The sequence below is a fragment of the Schistocerca serialis genome, chromosome 6 (assembly GCF_023864345.2).
Source record: "Schistocerca serialis cubense isolate TAMUIC-IGC-003099 chromosome 6, iqSchSeri2.2, whole genome shotgun sequence".
Taxonomy (NCBI): domain Eukaryota; kingdom Metazoa; phylum Arthropoda; class Insecta; order Orthoptera; family Acrididae; genus Schistocerca; species Schistocerca serialis.
Window position 1 is genome coordinate 360,646,280 of NC_064643.1, and position 16,043 is coordinate 360,662,322.

Genomic DNA, 16,043 nt, shown 5'->3' on the forward strand with positions numbered 1-16,043 from the left:
TTGCACAGTGACTTGTTAACAACTTGGGTCCATGGCTTCGTGGGGTCTGCACGACAATCGAATCCTACAGTCAGCTCTTACCACCCGGAGCAGACCAACCACGGTTTTCTATTCGTCTGGGGTCCAACCGCTAAAGTCACGAGCCCAGGCGAAACGCTGCAGCCGATGTGGTGTTAGCAAAGTCACTCGCGTCTGTCTTTGCTACCATAGCCTATTGACACCAAATTTTGTCACACTGTCCTAACGGTTAAGTTCGTCGTACATCAGAAAGTTGTTTCACGTTGTGTTGCTTGTCTATTAGCACTGACAACTCCGTGCAAACGCCGCTGATTTCGCTCATTAATTGAAGGCCGTCGGCCGCTGCGTCATCTGTGGCGAGAGGCAATGCCTGAAATTTGGTATTCTCGGCACACTCTTGACATTGTGGTTCTTGGACTTCCCTAACGATTTTCGAAATGGAATTTTCCATGCGTCTAGCTCTGCTCCAACTACCAATCCGCATTCGAAATATGTAACTCTCGTCGTGCGGCTATAATCACGTCGGAAAACTTTGCACGTGAATCACCCAACTACAAGTGACAGCTCCGCCAATGCGTTTCCCTTCCATACTTTGTGTACGCGATACTACCAGCACCTATATACAGGGTGGAGCACGAAATGTGTTACCATTTTGTTTTTGAATATAAACTTTATTGTCAATACAATCTGAAAAGAACATATACTACAATGAAGAGACGTCCATGGAGATTTGTTCTAACTCAGCACATGCTCAATATGTCCACCATTTCGTTTCCTAACTTCCTTCAAACGAACACTGAAGTTAGTGATTACCCTAAGGCACATGTCTTCCGTAATTTCACTGCAAGCTTGACGAATAAGTCTTCTGAGCTCCATTAAATCACGTGGACGTTTCGGGAAATTTTTTTCCTTTAGGAACCCCCAAAGAAAAAAGTCATATGGTTTGAGGTCTGGACTATTGGGGGGCCAATTTTGTCCGTCATTGAAGCGACCTGGAAACCTGAGTGAAATGATCCGCACGTCGAAATGCTCGTGTAAAAACTCCAACACAGTGTTTGCAGTATTTGGCCTTGCTCCGTCTTGCATGAACCACTGCGTGTTGAAGGGCAAAGCAGTAGCAAGAAGCTGTGGAATGAAGCTATTGAGAAGCATGCTCAAATAACGCTCACTGTTCACAGTTTCTTCAAAGAAAAAGGGTCCAATAAGTCCGTGACTGGAAATTGCTGCCCACGCTGTAATCCTCGAAGTATAATGTTGTCGTTCATGAAGCACTTGTGGGTTTTCAGTGGCCCGAAAGCATATATTTTGTTTGTTAACCACACCGTCTAAATGAAAATGTGTCTCGTCTGAAAACCAAACGTTGTGGAGGGTTTCTTCCCTATCCGCCCACTGAGCAAACAGTAGTCTCTGCTGCTTGCGTTCTTCAGTGAGCTTCTGTGCACAGGTCATCTTGTATGGGTACATATGGAGGTCACTTTTAAGACTGCGTTGAACGGAGCGTCTGGATATTCCCAGTTGCACTGCTGCCTTTCTACACGATTTCCCGGGACTTCTCTGTACAGTAACTAGTACCGCTTCAATATCCTCCGGCGAACAAACAGGCTTAAGCCGAAGTCGCTTCGCTTCCAATACTGTTCCTTCCTGTACAAATATATCGTACAACCTGTGGATGGTCTTCTTGTAAGGAACCCATCGTGTGTTAAACTGTTGTCGAAAACGCCTCCGAGTCACAACAAGGCTTTTCGTTTCATGAGAAAGTAACAAAATTGCCGATCGTTGCTGTGTCGTCAGTCTTCATTGTCATCCATTGCTGCTTGCTAGTCTCCTAGCGGCAGTATCATGAATTACACGTCATTTCGTAACTCATTTGTTCTTCCAAGCTCTGCTGGTATTGCTGTAGAGATCCCAGCGGGATATGTAATGTGCGTCGTAAATTGTGAAGGAAACAACAGGTAATACATTTCGTGCGCCACCCTGCATGTTCTTTTCGCTATCGCAGACTTTTCTCACCACAGTGTCTTTTCAAAACATTCCGGAATTCGTAAAAAAGAATTCTACGCTTACCTTTTACTTACTGTACATGGCCTCCTTCGAAATACTCTCCTCCAAAATTAATTCACCGCTCCCAACGTCATTCCCACTCCCGGAAGCTGCCTTGGTATGCCCCAGGCTGGATTGCGCGAAACACCGTCTACGAAATTTGTTTTATCTCTGCTATCGTTGCAAATCTTCGTCCTTTCAACGGAGTTTTCAACTTTGGAAATAAAAATCCACAGGCGCTAGGTCTGGAGAGTACAGAGATGAGGCAGCACAGTGATTTCGTTTTTTGTGCTATAGTCACGCACCTACAGGAATGAATATGTGGGTGCATTATCGTGAGGCAAGAGACATGAATTGTCTCGCGACTTTTCAGGCAGTTTCGTTCTCCCGTTTTCTCGCAGGCGTCGCAACACGCCCCGATAATGCCACCGATTAACAGTTTGTCCCTGTGGCACAAGTTCATGATGAACTAATCCTTCAAAACCAAAGAAAACTATCAGCATGGCTTTGACACCTGACCTGACCCGACGAGCTTTTTTTGGTCTCGGAGAAACTTTGCCGGCCCTTTGTGAAGACTTAACCCTGGCCTCAACATCATAACCTTAGCCCATACCTCATCACCAGTTATGACTCTCTTAAGAAATATCTCATTCTCATTTGTGCGATGCAAAAGCTCTTCACAGATTACGAGGCGAAGGTCTTTCTGGTCTTGACTCATGAGCTGGGTGACGAACTTGGCGGCAACACGACGCATGCCAAGATGCTGTGTCAGGATTTCATGACGTGATCCAACTGAAATGTTACGTTCTTCTGCAGTCTGTCGGACACTCAGTCTTCGATTGACATGCATAATTTCGTTGGTGTTCCTGACATGAGAGTCGTCGGTAGACGTCTTGAATGACGATCATCCTTAACTTCCGTCCAGCCATATTTAAACCACGTGAACCATTCGTAACACCGAGTACAGCTTAAGCACTCATCACTAGAGGTTCAAATGGCTCTGATCACTATGGGACTTAACATCTCAGGTCATCAGTCCCCTAGAACTTAGAACTACTTAAACCTAACTAACCTAAGGACATCACACACATCCATGCCCGAGGCAGGATTCAAACCTGCGACCGTAGCAGTCGCGCGGTTCCAGACTGTAGCGCCTAGAACCGCCCGGCCACTCCGGCTGGCCTCATTTTAAGAACAAGGATGATAATTACAATATTCACCTTTCAATAATGAAAAAGGATGACTTATAGCGTTTTGTGTATCAAATATCAATACAAATGCAAGTAAAAGTACAACTAAAAGACCCTTCCGAATGTAACAATGTTTCTTCACGATACAGAAGCACATAAACTAGGGTTCTACTCGTACCTTCTGCGTTTCGGTGAGCGCACTTGACAGTGGATTGCTAGTCGTACTCGCAGTGTTTCAGTCTTCCGTAAAGTGGTTGTTGACAAATGAGGTTTTCTACAACCGAATCTGTTTTGATCTCTCACACCACATTAACCGTTCCCACGCGTAGGAAACCTCTTTAAAAGGCAGTGAAATATCGATAATGCTTTCTCTGAATAACAGATGTACACTTTTACGCTCGTTTCCCGTTATCAGATAATGTAGATCTTGTGAAAGAAAAGTTCACTGCGTACCAAGTGCCTTTAAGCTTATGAAGAGCTTTTAATTAAATGAAATGAGGTCATAAGAAGTCTTCCGTGAAGTGGCTGTTGACGAATGTTTGCTACAGCGGAATCTGTCGTAATCTCTTACACCATATTAACCGTTCCCACGCGTAGAAAACCTCTTTAAAAGAACAGCAAAAAATCGATAACGTGTTCTTTGAGTGATAAAAGTACATCTTTACGCTCGTTTTTTTACCTTTATCAGATACGGTTGATCAGGTGAAGGAAGAGTTCACAGGGGCCAAGGGCCAGTCAAACTCATTAAGAGCTTTTAATTAACTGAAATGAGGTCGGAAGCAATATTCAAAGTATTCTGTTGTTGTTGTTGTAGTTTCCAGTTCGAAGACTAGTTTAGGTGCCCTCTGCACTCGGGAAGACTTTTCATACCTTAGATTGAACTGTAGGGGCGGAAGAGTGCATCTTACACTTTTTTCAATCAAAGAACTCCGCTGTTGGTCTTCCATTCTAATGAGAATTTCGAACATCTTGGGCCATTTCACATTGTCGAACGCTTCTTATTGATCGACAGATGCTATGAGCGTGTCTTGCTTCTATTATCAAGCGAAACCTCAGGACTGCCTCTCTGGCACCCTCATCTTTCCTAATGCCAAATTGTTCCTCATCTGACGGATCTTCAATTTAATTTTACATTCTTCTACATAAAGTTCTTGTCAGCAACTTGGATGCGTGAGCTGTTTTGCTGATTGTGCGATGAGGTTTGCACTTACCCACTCTCGCTTTCTTCGGCATTGTATGGAGGATATTTCTCCGAAAGTCTGATAATATGTCTCCAGACTCAAAGATTCTACACATCAAATTGAACAGGCGTTTGGTTGCCCTTTCCCTAATGATTTTCTATCCCTTCAGCCTTATGTGATCGCACGTCTTCTGAAGTTCTATTAAACTCTGACTGCAATACTAGATCCCCTAAGTCTTCCACATCGACTTCCATTTCTTCTATCACGACATAGGGTAGGTCTCCCATTCGTACGGTCGTTCAGTGCACATTTTCCATTTATCTGCTCTCTCCTTTCCGCTTGACAGTGAAATTCCCCTTGCACTCTTAAGGGTATAATCCTCTTTAAACGCACAAAAAATAGGTAATTTTCGTGATCTTTTAATCAAGTAAAATAAAAAGTAATGCTAAGTCTGTTGATATAGTTTTATCCTTCCACTTTCATCATTATGAAATCATTTTTGTGTCCATATCAAAAGTTTTCTGTAGCCGCTGCAGAAAGTGGAAAGATCCTTTGGTCATCGACGGGAATTCCCGAAGCCCTGCTATTGGACCTGTAACGAAATAATTTTGTATAAGTCATTTTCCATATAATTTCTATCGGCTTACATAGGATAATTGAAAAATATTAAGTTCAAACAAAATGGTGACGTGTTTAAATACATGTCGTTTTCTTCGCCCACAAAATCGAGACAAAAGCGAGCACCGAAATAGAGTTTTAAAGATACCACAAAACGGCTACTTTAACATCACTGCCCGTTAACTGAGATGTAATTATTTTACTTGCAATTAATATAGAAGGAAATTTCGGGTTGTGAAATATTTTTATATTAAAGTGAAAACCAATGGCGACAACATTAAAAGAAACTGGGACCTCTTTCATTAAATGACAGACTTAATATTGAACTTTTACGCAAGTTAATGTAATTTCTTCTAAAAGTAGCAAAGCCCCACAATTTTAGCTCAGAGAGCAAATCTTTTGGTAAAATTTGTTACTGACCGTAAATTTAATAAATGCCTTTTCTTGCGAAGTATTAAACTGGATATCAGGCTTTGTAATATTAACATGATTGCAGGTTCTATCGTAGGGCCTATTTTACAAACAAAAGACTGTGGCGCATAAAATGGCGCACGCAAAACCAATGGCGACAACATTAAAAGAAACTGGGACCTCTTTCATTAAATGACAGACTTAATATTGAACTTTTACGCAAGTTAATGTAATTTCTTCTAAAAGTAGCAAAGCCCCACAATTTTAGCTCGGAGAGCAAATCTTTTGGTAAAATTTGTTACTGACCGTAAATTTAATAAATGCCTTTTCTTGCGAAGTATTAAACTGGATATCAGACTTTGTAATATTAACATGATTGCAGGTTCTATCGTAGGGCCTATTTTACAAACAAAAGACTGTGGCGCATAAAATGGCGCACGCAAACTGTAGTAACGAAAAGAAATTCATCCGTACTGAAGTAAACGCATAAAATTGTGAATCCGTAAAGGAAGGACAGGTTTGTAAATGAAATATGGTTAAACTTTAATACAGTAACACTTCGTTAACACGAATCCGAAGGGACCGAAAAATCAGGAGTTCCTGTTAAAAAGTGCGTGTTAAGTGAAAAACACAGATTTTAATAAGTATACATGTACAGCAGTACCTAATGTGTAATACACTACACTATCAATCATGTTATTGTAGACTTATAACACTATAAAGTGATTGTAAAATTCCAATACTCACAAATTATGGACGTTACTTTCTTGGAACAAATTCGGTCATGGTTCGCTGACGTTCATGGGAACGGTAATATTTTGTAATTTCACAACCCGTTGTAATGATAGCGTCCGTAAACCCGGCAGTGACGTCGGATCTTGAAGCGAACCGTTCTAAACAGTCCAAGGTTGTAAACATCTCCTGACGGGTAGGTGGAATGGTATCTCTATTCTCTTCCTATTCACTTTCTTCTGATGGCCCTTCTTGCACCTCGTTCGCAGTTGTTGGCACATCCGATTCCACAGAAGCACATACGGTAACATCGTCGTCTACACTAATGAACTCTTCGATACTAATCCCCGGGTTCGCAACGTCCTGCAGAACTGTCCATTCATCAGGTGAAGTGGCATCTTCTAACTCGTGGACCTCTTCAGTGTTGGTATGTCTCCAAGCTCTGTTAAAGCACTTCCCTATATGATTGTGGCGACACTGAGTTCCAGGCTGCTGCGATGGCTTTTATTGTGTCAAGCAGATTCCTGTTTGGGGTTGCACTATTGTTTTCAGCAGCACGAATTGCAGCTCTTACAAGTCGCTCACGATAATCTCTCTCTTTATGAGAGAGATTATGCCTTGATCAAAAGGCTGAAGGCTGCTTGTGGCGTGGCGTGGCGTTGGATAGGTTCAGATCATGAATGTTATTGGCAGTACATCTGTCCAATATAAGAAGAACATGTCTATTTTGAGGAACCATTCGACTGTTGAAACGAAGAAGCCACTTGCGAAATGATGTGCCATCGATCCAAGCTTTCTTGTGGTGAGAGTAGATGCAAGGTAAAGTGTCCATATTTATGTTTTTAAAACAACGTGGTTTCTCGGATTTACCGATAACCCAGGGACGAAACTTCTCACTGCCGTCAGCATTACAGCACAGTACAACAGTCACACGTTGTTTGCTTCGTGCTCCACGGTGACACTTAACACCTTTTATCCTCAGGGTATGATTTGGTAAAAGATTGTAGAAAAATCCAGTTTCATCCATGTTCAACACATCACACGAGGCATACTTTTCCCTCACTCGGTTGAATTCATGCAACCAGCTGTTCGCACTTTCTTCACCAACTTTATTTGCTTCACCATAAATTTGTACAGATGAAATTGAATGTTTCTTTTGGAACCGATACAACCAATCAGCAGAACAACGGAAGTCTTCGATGCCCATATCATTAGCAATATCATTTGCTTTTGACTGAATCACAGGGCCAGTCAAAGGTATGTTAGATGCACGCATATGATTGAACCATTCTTGCAGTAACGTCTCGATGTCTTCACACTTGGCGCTACGAAGTCGTTTATATTTGTTTCCAAAACCTGATGCCGCAGCATTAATAATTTTTTCTCGATTCTCAATAATCATAGATAAAGTAGATTTAGGTATTCCAGACTGCTCTGCAATTGCTTTTTTCTTGGTACCACGGTCCACTTCATCTAGAATCTTAAGCTTTAACTGTACATTTAGAGCTGTCTGTTTCCTATTTGCCATTTTCGCGTGCTACGGTACCGGTTGTAACTGTAGTTTTTATTCAGTATTCCAACTCGATACGGCTACGACTAACAGAACACCTGTCAAATCTGACACTGAGTACATTGCTAAATGCTGCTGCACACATTATTGAATGTCGTACAATGTACAGCATACGCTGATTGTTGAGGTGATAATCGCGGCTACCGACCTACAATACGTTAAAAACGAGTCAACAATAAGTATAATTAGCTTTGTAGCTACATTTCCTACATTCATTTCGGAAAAAAATTACGCTTTAGAATACTCTAAGTAAGGTCGGAAGTTTGTGTTAGAGTGAGATTTAATTACGCTAGGAACTGAAACAGAGTTCGTAATTCGGCTTAACCGAAGTTCGTGTTAACCGATGAAACGTACCATAAGAACTAATGTATTCATGGTGGGACCAATATTTTTTTTCGCGTTAACCGCGAGTTCGTCTTATGCGAGTTCGCGCTAACGAGGTTATACTGTAGTATATTTTAAAGAAATAAAAGTCAACTTACACTATTCCACAGAGCAAAACATTTTATGCCTAATATGTGAAACAAAATGTCCTCTACGTGACACGCGCGAATTGAAATGCACGCAGATGGTATTCTGGTTACTGATAACAATTCCAGTTGCAAACAAGTAACAGTCCGAGAAAGATCTCCTATGACCCCTTCATCAACTCCGCAGAATTAATTGCGTAACATGAATCAAGAGGGACAAGCACAATGCAAGAGACTGAGAGCAAACAGAAAAGAGCACAGCAAAAGAGAGTGGTGCCCTTGTTTCACTGCTATTTATACTATTTACACATTGTGATCTTTGTATCTTTATCAATGTATTATGCAAAGGTGTCTGGCATAGTTACATTACTTTGGGTAATTTTCGTATAAAATTTGGAGACGTTATAAAGTCCTCTCCCCCCCCCCCCCCCTCCATGTTGAGATCACACTGTTTTGTCTTTTGGCGAACAACATTTAACCAAAGTCACTTCATTTGTCGTTTACATAATTCATGGGCATAAGCTCATAGTTTTACATGTTACATGGATGCCTATTTTGACATTTCAGAAAAAAGAGCGATTATTTGAGTACGTTTACATTTACGCTTTACTGTTACGCTTGTTATTTGACTGAGGCCTGTGTTCTAACTGTAATTACTCGTTCACCTATTCAGACGCGGCCGCAAGGAAAACGGAATAAAAAAATCAAGGAATGGACGTACAGATCTCTCAGTATTTCTTCACTGAAAGTTATTTGAATATTTGGATAGCAAAGCACAATGATATTTTACATTTTACAAGACAGTATAAATATTGCAGAAATTAATAGGTATCTTGTCATGTCATTTTGAAAACACATTAATTTCTGACGGCCATGTTCATGATAACACATGTCAAACAGGATTATTACATAAAATGCTATGTCTTTAAACAGTTCTTTCGTGTAAGAGTCTCTTATCACTATAATTTTTTCGTTTACAGGTCACATTATGTGGATTTGTCATAAATGTACTTTCTCACACAAGTTGGAATTGTAAGTCTTTACAAAATTAAGTTCGATTAAGAATTTTTGACGGTTTCACAACGTCCTTGAGACGGATTACAGGAACGGCGGTTCTTGCTGATAGATGGTCGTCGTACTGGCTACAGGTGGCTCTTCCGCAAGACAGGCATCTCGGGTATGGGGCACACGGAATACAATCGATTAAGCCTTAATATACAAGCGTGCAATTACGCGGCTTGTCTGAAAGAGAGTGTTTAGTACATATATTGTTCTATGGATGCATATATTGATTTATATTCTGTTCGTGGTGATAGTTTACAGTTCTTTCTGTCCATTTATTTCTTTCGTTTGCCACAGTGGAGGTTTGCTATCTGGACTGTTGTCCACGATGTCGTTTCTTTCCAATTGCATCATGATTGTGATTGATTTGCAGTGAGCATTATAGTTTACTTATTGGCACAGCGGCTATCACTATTTGCACCAAAACAGCGTTCACAGCCTAGCGGTGACAAGTCTCGTATGTTCTGAAATGCTGCGAGTAGTGGGCGATCACGTGGTTTACATTCCACCACCGACAATCTAGTACTTCGCGCGAACATTGTCAAGGTGCGGTTTTTTACGTTGCACGCTGTGTATACTCGGACTGCAGAATATTTACCCATTTCAGGCTGTGTTTTAATTAATTTTAGGTGGGCCGATCCCGGCAGTACTGCAATGCCGGGCCAACCCGCGACAGAGGTGGAGCAAGCCCCTAGCACTCCGTCATGAGCCAAAAATGAGTTTAATATTCTGGTCCTGCGATGCAGGACGTATCAGATATTAAGCTGATAAGAACAGATACTACACTTTGATCTTAGCCACTTTACCTTAGAGTTTCTACACAGGATCTTTACCTGCACGCGTCATTCAACATTTCACTGAAGGTAAGCGTCAAGTTTATTACGCGCTTTGCAAGACTAGTATGTTCACTGTTCTCACGGACTAGTTCCTTTGCACAGTTTTGTTTATTTGCACACTATGTTCACGTATTAATATTATGGCTTTTTCTGAGACTCTTTAGTAGCACCGATTTTGGCATTCGTCTTGTTACTCATTTGCAATTACATACAGTAATTTGAGTCAAATTCCGCTGATACTGAAGCTATGCGTTTCATCTAACATTCAAAGTAGCTTGTTTTTTGCTGTGTGGAGAATCGTTTGGTGCAACATCACTTTATACTACTTGTTTAATATTTACATTCGAAAATGGCTATACATGAACATTGATTATATCAGTTTTTGCAATATTTTTGAAAATCCGCGATGCAAACTGTGTTTGGCCATAATTCTATGTGCTGTGCGACCGTGCCTTACATGTACGTGTTTTAGTTCGTATAGTGCACCCAGTTTATTCCAAGGAAAACCCAGTTCAAGGCAAATTCCCAATCTTGTGCCACACCGAAAAGAAAGCACGCTAATAAATAAATAAACCTAAAATGCAAGCTTAATGTCCGAGGACGTCAGTAAGTGCCAAAATAAGCTCATAGTTTAATTACAAGATAGATGACTTGAGCCCCTTGCTTGCTGGCTAATGCATTGACACAGGAGATCACCCTTTAGTGTTTATGTACATAAGTACATATACTACTATTCAAAACTTTTACCTTGACCTTGCGGGACATATACTTCTGACATGAACAGTGCACAGTTATTTAGAACTAATCACATATTTTGGAGCGAAATTATAAATAAATAATTTTAAAACTAATATACTATCTACCAATTCTGTTTGGAAAACTACACTGCTATTTATAATTTATTGCGTAATATGGCTTTATAAGACAGGTTTTGGTTTTACAAGTAAAATGGAGTTTTGGCAAAGTCATTTTTAGTGTCCTTTAAATGCATTTCAGCTTCTGTGTACAGTATCCATATCATCACTTTGAGACTTTTCTTCTCACAAGTAACTCCACTATGTACAGGAAAACAGAAATGAAATATTTACACAGATATATTCAATACAAATGCCATATTTATGAAATAAATTTCACGAGATGATAAATTCGCATAAACCCTTAATTTTATATGATAGGATGTTTGCAATTAAATAACTTCATTCATAAGGAAAGTCCACAATTTTGTACTGACCAGTGCACTTCAGCTGTCACTTCTCATTCTTCTTTTTGTACAAGGAGGGCTTAAATGGCTTTTAGTAACATTACGTCTCCAATTCGGTACCTCCGTACTTTAACCAAGGTTTTGTCATATTTATGTTTTCTAAATTGTGCTTGGTGAGCTAACGAAATTTCAGCTCGTTTTAATTTTTCCTCCCAGACATTCTTGAAAGGGGTTTAATCCATTCATTATTTTCATGTGTCTTTAGTATAAAATCTGCAGGTGTGAAAGTGGTGGAGGAGTGTGGCAAATTGTTAATACTTTCCTAGAAGGGTTCTGTGTGTATATTCGATCCACTTGGTCTATCTATGAGGTATACAAGTTCTGATAAATCTGTTGGATTCCCTGAGAACACTATTTCAATGGGATTCCCTTCCAGGTGGTAGTATGATGATAAAATTTGCTTAAAGTTCTGTTCTTTTAAAAAGGATTTCCACTTACGGCTGGTAGAATTACTGGCATTGTCAGAAACTATTGCTGAGGGCTTTCCTATCCTAGGGATGTAATCACTGGCAGTGCGTTTGATTATGCGAGCAGTAGTGATGGTTTTCGTAGTATACAGTTTCACACGTTTTGTGAATATGTACCATTTAATATTGGGAAGATAACAATAACGTTTGTTTACACCATAGTGGAAGAGTGGGTGTTCATATCAAAGGAACTTTGTATTCCAACGGAATACATACACACCATTCTTCCTTTTCTGTATCACGACGATGGAATAGGATGCCATTGTGTAAAGTAAAATGTGGATTTACTGGTCCGTGACCTATTGCTTGAATAACTGTGTTCCACCTAGTGTCATCCCTCCCTAAAGCCTGCATGTTAGGGCACATATTCAACTAGGACTCGTATATGTAGCTTCTTTCATTGGCGTCTGCCAGCTTAGCTGGGCGGGAAGGTGCTCGCCTCCCAAGCAAGCGGGCCCGGGTTCGATTCCAGGCCGGGTTGGAGATTGTCTCCTCTCGTGGACTGGGTGTCGTGTTGCCCTCTTCATCATTTCATCCTCATCACCGGCACGCAAGTCGCCCAATGTGGCGTCCACTGAAATAAGACTTGCACTTGTCAGCCGAACTTCCCGGATGAGGCCTCCCGGCCAACAATGCCACACACTCACTTCCATTTTTTTTTTCTTTGATTAGCAGTACTTTAAAATTCAGTAGTCGGCTCAACGAGTTCTTGCGGTAGACGAGATAGCGCGTCTGCTACCAAGTTTTCCTGTCCGCTGATACGAACAATCTATAAGTCGTATTCACGAGGGGTCAATGACCAGCGCAACAAACACTGATGCAACAACTTACAGCTCATGAGGAAACTCAAGGCTTGGTGTCACAAAACACCTTGACCTGTATCCATACACATAATAATTAAATTTCTTTAGTGTCCATATTACGGCCAATACCTCGATTTCTGTAACAGAGTAAGATCTCTCATGTTCCGATATGGTCCTACTTGCAAACCCGATGACTCTAAACACAACTTTGATGCTGTTAGTATCCATTTGGAACAGGCAAGCATCCAGTCCGGAGAATGACGCATCTGTCGTCAGACAGAAGTCTTGGCTCATATCCGGGTGATACAGAATTATTGCATTTACTAGAGCGTGTTTGATATTATCAAACGCTATCTGGCACCCGCAGGTGCTTCGCTATTAACTCTCCGTCGCTCGCGTGGATGACACTCGTCATCCACATGACTTTCCCGCTCAATTTTGTCTGACAGGGCAGGATTGAGATCGCGCCATTTTCAGTACCTTTCTGTTAACTCTCCAGCAGTTAGCTCCAATCATTGTTGGCTTTCAGTTACGAAAGATACATTGTTTATGAAACATTATTATAGTCTGAAGGACAGCAGTCATCCGCGCCAGCTCTGCTGCCACAATCTGGAAAAAAAGTAAGTCTGTATTACTTTATTGCTTTCCTAGATTCAATCGATCTTTCATGTGCGGAAATTTGGGCTTATTGAAACTAACTGTAGTTACCTTCCGCGTTACCTAGTATTCTTTTTTTTTTTTTGGATTGTGGAAGAAATGTCAAAAGCAAAACAACCTCGGACAGAGTTTAGCAGAGATCCTAATGTATGGTTGGAATGGTTCAATTAGCTGAGTGATCAAGATGCTCGCAGTGATAGCGCTGACTCAGAGACGGAGGACTGTGTTCATGAAAGCGGTCATGATTCATTAACAGAACGAGAAGTGCCAGAGAATGATGAATATGAGTCACAGGAAGAAGTAACTCAAGAGGATGCATTTCTTTTAGGGAAAGATGGAATAACTAAATGGAGGAAAAATAAATATCCTACCATTGTTAGAAGCAAATCTTATAATATTATTACACATTTGCCTGGACCAAAAATCAAGCTCGTGTAAAAAAGACAAATAGAAATTCTGAATTTGTTCTTGCATGAAAACATAATAAGCATTGTCGCAACATGCACTAATATATCCATGAGTGAAGTACATGGTAACTTCTCTAGGGAAAGGGATGCGATAGAGATCAGAGCTTTCGTTGATTTGTTATATCTCTGTGGATCTTTGAGATGTTCTAGGAAGAGTATATCGAAATTGTGGGATAACTCAAAGGGAAACGGACTTGAATATTGTGTTATTTATGCATAAGTGAAAACCGATTCAGGTTTCTGTTGAGATGTCTAATATCCCTGATAGAGGTGTTCGCAGAGAGACTGACAAGTTGGCTATATCCCTGATAGAGGTGTTCGCAGAGAGACTGACAAGTTGGCTCCTATCAGACAGGTACTTGAACTTTTCAAGAACAATTGCCAAAAATATTTTTCACCTAGTGAATATCTTACTGTTGACGAACAGCTTTTGGCATTTAGAGGAAACTGCCCATTCCATTCAGGCAGTATATCCCTATCAAACCAGCAAAGTATGGGTTAAAAGTGTTTGCTTTGGTTGATGTAAAAACAGCTTACACTTTGAATTTAGAACCGTACGTCGGTAAGCAACCAGAGGGACCACGTAATGCCAGTAATTCAGCTGAAGATACTGTTCTTCGAATGGTGGTACTGTTTCAAACGTTAGAATATATTATACTATGGTTGAATATTAAATGTATTACATTTAGATTTAATAAAAAATCATAAAATCACTCATAAAGACCGTTCAAAGTATACAAATAGACCGCTTGCTTTGTGGATGACACCTGTCATCCGCGCGAGTGACCGTGTCACGAATTTTCGCGCGAGTAACGGAGGGTTAAGCATTTGACTCGGGATAAAACGACGAAAGAAAGATACTAATCCAAAGTAAGCCTTTAACTGTTTTGTATTACAAGGAGGTGGCATGTTTTTAGTGTCTCAATCTTACTCACGTCTGGTTTAATACCTTCAGCTGTTACGATATGACCTAAGAATTTTACTTTGTCGATTCCAAACTTGGATTTCGACCAATCTGCAGTGACACCAGCATTCTGGAACTTGTGAAGTACTCTGTCAAGTAACTCAATATGCTCGTTCCACTTTGCAGTGGCTATCAGCAGGTCGTCTTCGTATACTGTTATTCAGTGCTTTTTTTCTAAAAAAAAAAAAAAAAAAAAAGTTTGAGGGTACTCCGACATTGGATATAATGCAGCGAAAATTACTTATAACTGAAGCATGGGATACCACCCGTCTGCTTTTAGCCATGACGTTATCAACATCATCATTGTAGCGAGACCGTAGAGACATCTATCGGTAGCTCGGCGTTTGAGCGTACGCATATCCATTCAGCACTACCATCGCCCACTATTAGCGGGCGATGGCACTACATGCTTGTGGAACTGGCTGCCAGCGATTCAGTTGTCGAGAACGGTTGCCGCAGGTTCTAAATGACATCGCTTTTCCCACCAAAAACTGCAATATTATCATTAGTATTGTAATTACCAATACGAAAAAATGAAATAAAAATTTACGTCCGTGAAATAATTCTTTGGCATTCTTCCAAGTTCTCAACATAGTAAAAAAAATTACTTTGCAGACGAAAAAGTTTAGGGGTAAGCATCCCCCAGCATTCCCACAGAAAAACAGCACTGCTGTTATTTTATCCAGTGATGAGGTATGTATACTGTGTCTAGAGCGGTGATACACACCAGCACTCACATTTAACCCAAAGGGTAGTACACGAAACTGATAACTTCTGCTGTTGAAAATGGATGCGGTACATTTTCTTGATTCCTCAGACAGCAAGATCTGCCAACAGGAATACCGTAAATCTGTCGAAGACAGATAGATATTGCACACCATAAAATTTCTGTATTTGTTGTTCTAGGTTTTCTGGCCTTGTTCTGACAGGTATTATAATCTTATTGATCGCTTGTGCATCCAACACTAAGCGTTAGCTACTCCCTGACTTGGCTGCAGGTAATAGAGGACTACTGAAAGAAAATAAGGATGTTTCTGATAGTCCCCTTTCTAGGATTTTCTTGATATCCTTGTTTGCGGCTTCCCTATTGGTACAGGAAATGGATTAGGTTGTGTGACAATACGTTTCGTGAGCCTTAACTTGCATGTGATATAGGTATCCTTTCATTATACCTGGTTTTTCTGTAAAGACTTGTAGATATCTGTACAAGAGATTGCATAACTCATTTCTCTGCGGCTCACTTAAGTAATCTGATTCTAAAATCTTTCCTGGTAATATTGCCGCGAGATCTTGCTT

The 16,043-nt window shown here is 40.5% G+C and overlaps 1 non-coding gene across 1 annotated transcript; it reads right to left on the minus strand.

Annotated features, from left to right (window-relative positions):
• Positions 1-9,916: 9,916 nt before the first annotated feature.
• Positions 9,917-10,107, minus strand: LOC126485561 (U2 spliceosomal RNA). Its single transcript, XR_007588028.1, has one exon. It is a non-coding gene; the product is annotated as a U2 spliceosomal RNA (small nuclear RNA).
• Between the last annotated feature and the right edge of the window lie 5,936 nt (positions 10,108-16,043).